Genomic DNA, 9,890 nt, shown 5'->3' with positions numbered 1-9,890 from the left:
TCTAAGCCATAAAGCATGGCACACTGAACTACCGAGTAGTCATCAGCTTTGCTCTGCCAAGTGTTCATAACATCTGGCATTGCTCCTGCAGCGGGTTTGGCACCTAGCGGTGCTTCCAGGACGTAATTCTTGTGTGCAACGATGAGGATAATCCTCAAGTTACCGACCCAGTCCGTGTAATTGCTACCATCATCTTTCAACTTAGCTTTCTCTAGGAACGCATTAAAATTCAATGGAACAACAGCACAGGCCATTTATCTACAATAACATAGACATGCAAAATACTATCAGGTACTAAGTTCATGATAAATTAAAGTTCAATTAATCATATTACTTAAGAACTCCCACTTAGATAGACATCCCTCTAATCATCTAAGTGATCATGTGATCCATATCAACTAAACCATGTCCGATCATCACGTGAGATGGAGTAGTTTTCAATGGTGAACATCACTATGTTGATCATATCTACTATATGATTCATGCTCGACCTTTCGGTATCAGTGTTCCGAGGCCATATCTGCATATGCTAGGCTCGTCAAGTTTAACCCGAGTATTCTGTTTGTGCAAAACTGGCTTGCACCCGTTGTATGTGAACGTAGAGCTTATCACACCCGATCATCATGTGGTGTCTCGGCACGACGAACTATAGCAACGGTGCATACTCAGGGAGAACATGTATACCTTGAAATTTAGTGAGAGATCATCTTATAATGCTACCGCTGTACTAAGCAAAATAAGATGCATAAAGGATAAACATCACATGCAATTAATATAAGTGATATGATATGGCCATCATCATCTTGTGCCTTTGATCTCCATCTCCAAAGCACCGTACATGATCACCATCGTCACTGGCTTGACACCTTATCTCCATCGTAGCATCATTGTCGTCTCGCCAACTATTGCTTCTATGATTATCACTACCGCTTAGTGAGAAAGTAAAGCAATTACATGGCGATTGCATTTCATACAGTAAAGCAACAACCATATGGCTCCTGCCAATTGCCGATAACTATGTTACAAAACATGATCATCTCATACAACAATTTATATAATCACGTCTTGACCATATCACATCACAACATGCCCTGCAAAAATAAGTTAGACGTCCTCTACTTTGTTGTTGCAAGTTTTACGTGGCTGCTATGGGCTTAGCAAGAACCGTACTTACCTATGCATCAAAAACCACAACCTCGTATAGTTATTGCTTTTTGATCTTCAGAAAGAACCCTGTTCATTGAATCCGATTCAACTAAAGTTGGAGAAACACACACCCACTAGCCACCTGTGTGCGAAGCACGTCGGTAGAACCAGTCTCGCGTAAGCGTAGGCGTAATGTCGGTCTAGCCGCTTCATCCAACAATACCGCTGAATCAAGAATCAACTAGTGACGGCAAGCAATATATATATACCCACACCCACAACACCTTTGTGTTCTACTCGTGAATATAACATCTACGCCTAGACCTGGCTCGGATACCACTGTTGGGGAACGCAGTATTTCAAAAAAAATCCAATGATCACACAAGATCTATCTAGGAGATGCATAGCAACGAGAGGGGGAGAGTATGCCTACGTACCCTCGTAGACTGAAAGCGGAAGCGTTATGAAACACGGTTGATGTAGTCGAACATCTTCGCAATCCGACCGATCCTAGCACCGAAGGTACGGCACCTCCGCGATCTGCACATGTTCAGCTCGGTGACGTCCCATGATCTCTAGATCTAGCTGAGGTCGAGGGATAGTTTCGTCAGCATGACGGCGTGATGACGGTGATGATGAAGTTACCGACACAGGGCTTCGCCTAAGCACTACAACGATATGACCGAGGTGGAAATCTGTGGAGGGGGGCACCGCACACGGCTAAACAATCAACTTGTGTGTTCTAGGGTGCCCCCTGCCCTCGTATATAAAGGAGCAAGGGGGAGGCCGACCGGCCCTATAGGGGTGCGCCCCAAGTAGGATTCCTACAAGGAATAGGAATCCTATTCCTAGTAGGTTTCCAACAAGGAAGAGAGGGGGGAGGAAGGAGAGGGAGAAGGAAAGGGGGGCGTCCCCCCCTTCCCTAGTCCAATTCAGACCCAAGGGGGAGGGGGCGCGGCCTTCCCTAGCCGCTCCTCTCTCTCTCCACTAAGGCCGATGAGGCCCATTAGTTCCCCGGGTGGTTCTGGTAACCCTCCGGCACTTGATTTTATCCGAAACTTCTTCGGAACATTTCCGGTGTCCGAATATAGTCGTCCAATATATCAATATTTATGTCTCGACCATTTTGAGACTCCTCGTCATGTTCGTGATAACATCCAGGACTCCGAACTACCTTCGGTACATCAAAACACATAAACTCATAATACCGATCGTCATCGAACGTTAAGCGTGCGGACCCTACGGGTTCGAGAACTATGTAGACATGACCGAGACTCACTTCCAGTCAATAACCAATAGCGGAACCTAGATTCTCATATTGGTTCCTACATATTCTACAAAGATATGTGTCGGTTAAACCGCAACAACATACGTTGTTCCCTTTGTCATCGGTATGTTACATGCCCGAGATTCGATCGTCGGTATCTCAATACCTAGTTCAATCTCGTTACAGGCAAGTCCTTTACTCATTCCGTAATGCAACATCCCGTAACTAAATCATTAGTCACATTTCTTGCAAGGCTTATAGTGATGTGCATTACCGAGAGGGCCCAGAGATACCTCTTCGATACATAGAGTGACAAATCCTAATCTCGATCTATGCCAACTCAACAAACACCATCGGAGACACCTGTAGAGCATCTTTATAGTCACGCAGTTACATTGTGACATTTGATAGCACACTAAGTGTTCCTCCGGTATTCGGGAGTTGCATAATAAGTCAAAGGAACATGTATAAGTTATGAAGAGAGCAATAGCAACAAACTAAACGATCATCGTGCTAAGCTAAAGGATGAGTCAAGTCAATTACATCATTCTCTAATGATGTGATCTCATTAATCAAATGACAACTCATGTCTATGGTTAGGAAACTTAACCATCTTTGATTAACGAGCTAGTCAAGTAGAGGCATAATAGTGACACTCAGTTTGTCTATGTATTCACACATGTACTAAGTTTTCGGTTAATACAATTCTAGCATGAATAATAAACATTTATCATGATATAAGGAAATATAAATAACAACTTTATTATTGCTCTAGGGCATATTTCCTTCATCCTCCACATCTCAGCTTTCATCATCATCTGAGAGGCCTTTCTTCGGGTTGAGCCGCACTTTGGCTTATGGCCGAAAGTCTTTAATGTCAAGCCGAAGATCGTTGACGGCCAGCAAGCAGACTGCCGGGGAGGCAATGATCAGCAAACTTGCCCACGTTGAGTGGCCAGAGGGTACGTTCATAGATACTGTCAAAGTTTGGCAGAAAGAGTGGTTTTACTTCACAGAGCCGCGTGATGCAGCTTAGGAGGAGTCCCCGAAGATCCGGACTCCCTGCGAGGCTAAACTCATGGACCAAGGAGGTTCTCCATTGGGGGTCACCCGCGGAGGTGGAGTTGTTGTAGAAGCGCATCGTCAGCATGAAGAATGCGGGTGCCAAGCTGACTAACGTGATCCAGGTGATTCTCTACCGCTGCCTTCTCCCTTGCCCGCAATGGGATGCCCCGATGTGGGAGTATAAGTCCGGAGACCCCATCACCGTGCACCACTTCCACGGCACTACCCACGACAAGCTATGGTAGGTGCTATTAAAACCTCAAAAGGATTGGCCTGCCGAAGAGGAGGATATTGGCCTTGACACCGAGCACCCCCTAAGAAGGTAATAAGGCTTATGTCATCTCGTGTTCGGGTATTTGTTTCTTAAACGAGGGATCTGACTCCTTCCCCTTCTCCACAGGGCTAGCTCGACAAAGCCACACTGATGAACAGCCTGACCCCGCAGCCCGAAGACCACAGGCCGGCCCTGTTGGAGGAGATGCTGATCCTGGAGCCATACCAAGCGCCAGAAAGAAAAAAAGAGTGAGGTGAGGGAGATCAGAGAAGGTCTCCGCTCATAGGCACACCCGGACTCCAAGTCCGGGGAAACCCAAGCTCCCTCTGTCCTCGAGGGGGAGCAGGAGGAAGATGAGTAGGAGAGCGGCTCCTCTTGTGCAAGGAAGAGGGTGGCACCCGAAGACGCCGAGGATGAGCAACCCCCTCGTGCCCCAGAGAAACAGCGCAGGCCCAAGTTGGTCATGCTCGATGATAGCTCGGATTACGAAAAGGAATTCGCAGAGTCCGGAGAGGTTCCCAAGAGGAACCCCAGGGTCAAGCCCCTGCTACTTCTTGAGCTTGCGTTGATTTTTCCCTTGAAGAGGAAAGGGTGATGCAGTAAAGTAGAGATAAGTATTTCACTCAGTTTGAGAACTAAGGTATCAATCCAGTAGGAGACCACACACAAATCACCGAATACCTGCACAAAAAAACAAACAACTTGCACCCAACGCGATAAAGGGGTTGTCAATCCCTTCACGGTTATTTGCAAAAGTGAGATCTGATAGAGATAGATAAATGGTAAAGCTAATATTTTTGGTATTTTTGGTTTATAGATTGGAAAGTAAAAGGTTGAAAAATAGTAGATCGGAAACTAATATGATGGAAAATAGTATATCGGAAACTTATATGATGGAAAATAGACCCGGGGGGCATAGGTTTCACTAGAGGCTTCTCTCATGATAGCAAATAATACGGTGGGTCAACAAATTACTGCCGAGCAATTGAGAGAAAAGTGCAAAGTTATGACGATATCTAAGGCAATGATCATGAATATAGGCATCACGTCCATGTCAAGTAGACCGAAACAATTCTGCATCTACTACTATTACTCCACACATCGACCGACTCTTTCCTGCATCTAGAGTATTAAGTTTACGAAGAACAGAGTAACGCATTAAGTAAGATGACATGATGTAGAGGAATTAACTCAAGCAATATGATGAAAACCCCAGCTTTTTATCCTCGATGGCAGCAATACAATACGTGCCTTGCTGCCCCTACTGTCACTGGGAAAGGACACCGCAAGATTGAACCCAAAGCTAAGCACTTCTCCCATTGCAAGAAAAAATAATCTAGTTGGCCAAACCAAACTGATAGTTCGAAGCAAATTACAAAGATATCAAATCATGCATAAAAGAATTCAGAGGAGATTCAAATAATATTCATAGATAAGTTGATCATAAATCCACAATTCATCGGATCTCGGCAAACACACCGTAAAGAAAGTATTACATCGAATAGATATCCAAGAACATCGAGGAGAACATGGTATTGAGAATCAAAGAGAGAGAAGAAGCCATCTAGCCACTAGCTATGGACTCGTAGGTCTGAGGTAAACTACGCACACTTCATCGGAAGGGCAATAGAGTTGATGTAGAAGCCCTCCATGATCGAATCCCCCTTTGGCAGGGTGCCAGAAAAGGTCCCTAGATGGGATCTCATGGGTACAGAAGGTTGAGGCAGTGGAAAAGTGTTTTTGTGGATGCCTCTGGTGGTTTGGGGATATATGAGAATATATAGGCAAAAGAATTAGGCCAGGAGGTGCACGAGGGGCCCACAAGGGTGGGGCGTGCCCTACCACCCTAGGCGCGCCCTCCGTCCTTGTGGCTGCCTCGTGGCTCCTCCGACTTCATCTCCAAGTCTCCTGGTTGTCTTCTGGTCCAAGAAAAATCATCACGAATGTTTTATTCCATTTGGACTCCGTTTGGTATTCCTTTTCTGCGAAACTCAAAAACAGGGGGAAAAAGGAACTGGCACTAGGCTCTAGGTTAATAGGTTAGTCCCAAAAATAATATCAAATAACATATTACTGCATATAAAACATCCAAAACAGATAATATAATAGATGAAACAATCAAAAATTATAGATACATTGGAGACGTATCAGCCCCCTACCAAGAGGTACGGATGCAGACACTCTGAGGTACTCATTTTATTTTGTCTATTATTAACAGGTTGTGTGTACTTCATGTTACAGCCCACTGCACGACCTCCCTACCAACCAACTCTCGGAGGAGAATTCTTCGCCAGCCGAACTGGAGGAGAGCGGAACCGTGTCACGCTCTACACCTCCCCCGATTACTGGGGAGACCGGGGAGGTGTTGTCCCGAAGGACTCCTCCCGGTCCGTACTGACGAAATCATGGCCTAGGTAAATACCTCGGTCACCGAAGACCGGGAGAGGGACCCCTTCTGGAAAACAAGGAGGGGGAGCTCGGTTAACCCGAGCCCTCCCAAAAGATGTCTCCAGAGCCCCCAAGGCCCCCGGAGGCGTCAACTTCGCCCTTCGCTGAAGGAGGAGCCAGGGCCCCGCTGCCGGAGCCGAGCACCGGCGATTGAGTTGCGGCTAGGTGGCCGGAAGTGATGGAGGAGGCCTTGAACAGCTCTTCCATCATTGTGGAGCACCACGCCTTAATGGCATGTTCTTGCAAAGTATTCGGTCCATTAACAGCGGACTGAAGGAAGCCTTTGGTGGCCTCCTAGGGGGCTTCGAGGTAAGTCGTGTAATGTTCATAAAGCGGATTTTTTGAAAAAAATTATACACTCCTTGTATATAGCAGCCCCCGAGACTTTGTCAGGGTTGAAAAACCTAGCGAGGATTGAAAAATCATTAAATTGAGAGTCTAAACTATGTGATTTTTTTTGTTATTGCAGGCCTCATCTCTTGCGGCGGCTGCTAATGTCGCGACACTAGATGAGATGAATCGGAAGCTCAAGAGCTCCGATGAGGAGCTCGACCTCATCAACAGGCGATTTGACGAGGCGCAAGGTTAGCCCGGTCGAGACTTTACATCTCTTTTGTTGATCAAATTGTTTGGGATTATCCCTAAACAAGAGGTGCTTAATTATGTTTGCAGCTGCCACCACGAAGGTTGAGGGCCTTAGGGCCAAACAGAAGAAGGGCAAAGAGGCGGCGGCCGAGCGAGCGGCTGCCAAACTCAAGACGCACTACTACAGGATGTTGCTAACGCGACACTTCGATCAGAGACCCTTTGAGAAACTATGTGCGATGCCATAATCGCAAACGGTGTTGTATGAAAACTGTCAGAAACGTATAAAACTTTTGCGATGACGGATGCATCAAACACGGTTCAGGTTTTATTTGTGTGTGTGATGAAGGGCATACGGTTCAGTTCAATTAACTGTTTGCGATGAGGAGGAACAAAAGAAATAGGCAGCCAGATGAAGGCGTGTGCGATACACAGCATACGGTTCACTCGAATGAACTATTTGTGATTAGGCAACACAAAAGAAACGGGCAGCCAGATGAAGGTGTGTGCGATATACAGCATACGGTTCACTCAGATGAACTGTTTGTGATTAGGCAACACAAAAGAAACGTCAGCCAGATCAAGGTGTGTGGGATATACGGCATGCGGTTCACTTGGATGAACTATTTGCGTTGACACAAGAGTACAGAAACGGTTCAACTTAACAAGACGTGTGTGTTGTGCGATGGGATTGCATGCGGTTCACTCGGCCCTTGTCGTTAGTGTGTGACCTCTGTGGCAACCGTTCGCTCCCGAGGCGCCTCTTCATGTACCGTGGCAACCGTCCACCGACTCTTCACCTTTCCCTCTCGATTTGGAACTGCTGTCGCATGCTAGCTCTTCCTCCCTCCTCCATTTGCCTTCACCCTTCATTCTGCCATTGTTTGATCGTCTTCTCCATGGAGGGAACAAGCCAGAAACGACCCCGTTATTCTTGCCCCGATCTGAATGATGACGCGGTGGAGGGACTCATTGATCGGTGCGACGTCATCACCTTAGCTAGCATGGCAGGTTCGTTCAAGACCATTCTCGACTCAACTAATAACATCATTACAAGGAACCCAAGGGTCCAGAAGCGGTTTGATCTCCCCCATCTTCTTTGTCGTGACCCTGCTGACTGGTGTGGTAACGAGGGAAGCCTCGCCTTGTGTAAGTTGATGCCGCTTGATAATGATACGTATGATGTTAAGATGCCATCGCTTGAGGGCAAGGCTTGGGCAGGCGCAAATGGAGATTGGGTTGTTTATATTGGGTACAACTATGAGTGGGAACTTGTGAATGTGTACACTCGTCACCGGGTTCCACTTCCAAAAATCTCAGACTGCCCAGAGGTTGAGCACATAGATGGTCTACGTGAGTTCAAATACGATCATGGTAACTATCGTCTACGAAAGATAGCAATTTGCCGAGTTCCCGATCGCTCTTGGGATTACACGAACTATGAAGTTGTTGCTATCTTCGACAAGCTTGTTGCCTTCCTTACTTCCACGCCTTGATGGATATTGCTCAAAAATCAGTTTCTATACACGGATGAGTACTGTGATGCAATTCAATATGAGGATCTTGTGTTTGCTTCCACCACTGGTGGCACTGTTTTTGCATGGAATCCTCATGATTTCGGTATGTTTTTCTTCCACCGTAATTATAATTGTTTCATCCCCATGCATGCGGGTTAGCTAGTTTCCCTTTACTAATTAACCTTCTTGTGTTTCCAAGGTCCTGTGGACATTCCACCACCTATACTTGAAAATTTTATTCACGAGCATGAGGACGAGCAGGACCCATATACTCAGTGGCGCCTAGCAACTTATTCCGATGGATCACCTCTTCTTGTCTGTATACGGGGCACTGCTGATGTTACTAAGGAAGCAGGTGTTGTCTCGGATGGTCGCACACTCTGGACCTATTCCAACATCCGTTGCAGGGTATTCGGGATGGATACTGGTGTACTAGCGCCAACACCTTCTCCCTGGTTTAGTATTGAAAGTCTTGGAGGAAACTCGCTCTTCCTTGGACAAAACTATCCAATGATGGTGGAAGGCGATCCAGCTGCTATTGACACAACGTTACTACCATTTATGAGAAGCAACTATATCTATACCTCGGTCATTACTATGCTTCCCTACCGTCCCAATATGGGTATGGAAATAGGCCGCTTCAGCCTGGATGATCAGTCCTGCGTTGGTCTCGAGATTGACAGTAGCTGGCCCTTCCTAGAGAAACACTTCTGGTTCAAAGCAAGTGTTTCCAACGCCGACGAGTGGTTGAGCTGAAGTTCATTTCATCGCTTTGTTATTTGTTGTGTGAGAAAAACTTTACTAGAATGTTTTGTTGGAAATGATCTATAATCCAGCGTGTATCCTCATTGTCGTTGTGGGTTGATGACTTGTTGTATGTAATCAATGGTACATTAGCATATGCATCCATGAACTCACGCCTGCTAGTGGTGTCCATATGAACAGTGCTAGTGATTTTAGTTGCAAAAAATAGATAGTGCTAGTAATTTGTAGCTGCATATTTTGACAAAAACGCAGTGTTACAAGGTTGACAAATGGCAATGTTACTAGATAAACAAATGTCAATCTTTCTAGTTTGAGAAATGGCAACATAGCCAAAATGACATATATGCAAATCTTACCCAATTGTTTGTATGTGGTTGCACACGGGTCATGCAAAACAACCATTTGCATTGAAGGCATGCAGAAATCCTGCTCGGCACATTTTCCCTTGGCTTCCTGGGGAAGCTGTCGGTATGCATATGGGTGTTCTAACTAAAACGTTTGTGACGAGTGTTTTATATTTAAAAACCGTTGACGTTTTTTTCAAAAGAAAATCGTTTGATAAGTCTGTACATTACGAGAGAAAAACGCAAGTTAGTTCAAACCATATCTTTCGTTCAGTAACACTGCGAATTTATTTTCATATTATCGAGAATTCGAGATACAGTATTAAACCCCAAAAAACTATTTCCGGCGGCGGCGGAGGCGGCGTGCCGCGCCGTCGTTGTCGTTGTCGTCCTCTGGGACGCCGTTGTTGAAGTCTTCAAGGTAGCACAAAATGTTCTTCACTTGTAAATCAAACATCATGTCATCGCGCGATCGACGG

The sequence above is a fragment of the Triticum aestivum genome, chromosome 1A, assembly GCF_018294505.1.
Source record: "Triticum aestivum cultivar Chinese Spring chromosome 1A, IWGSC CS RefSeq v2.1, whole genome shotgun sequence".
In the NCBI taxonomy this organism is placed as follows: domain Eukaryota; kingdom Viridiplantae; phylum Streptophyta; class Magnoliopsida; order Poales; family Poaceae; genus Triticum; species Triticum aestivum.
The sequence above is the reverse complement of the archived record's forward strand: the minus strand, read 5'-3'. Positions refer to the sequence as shown.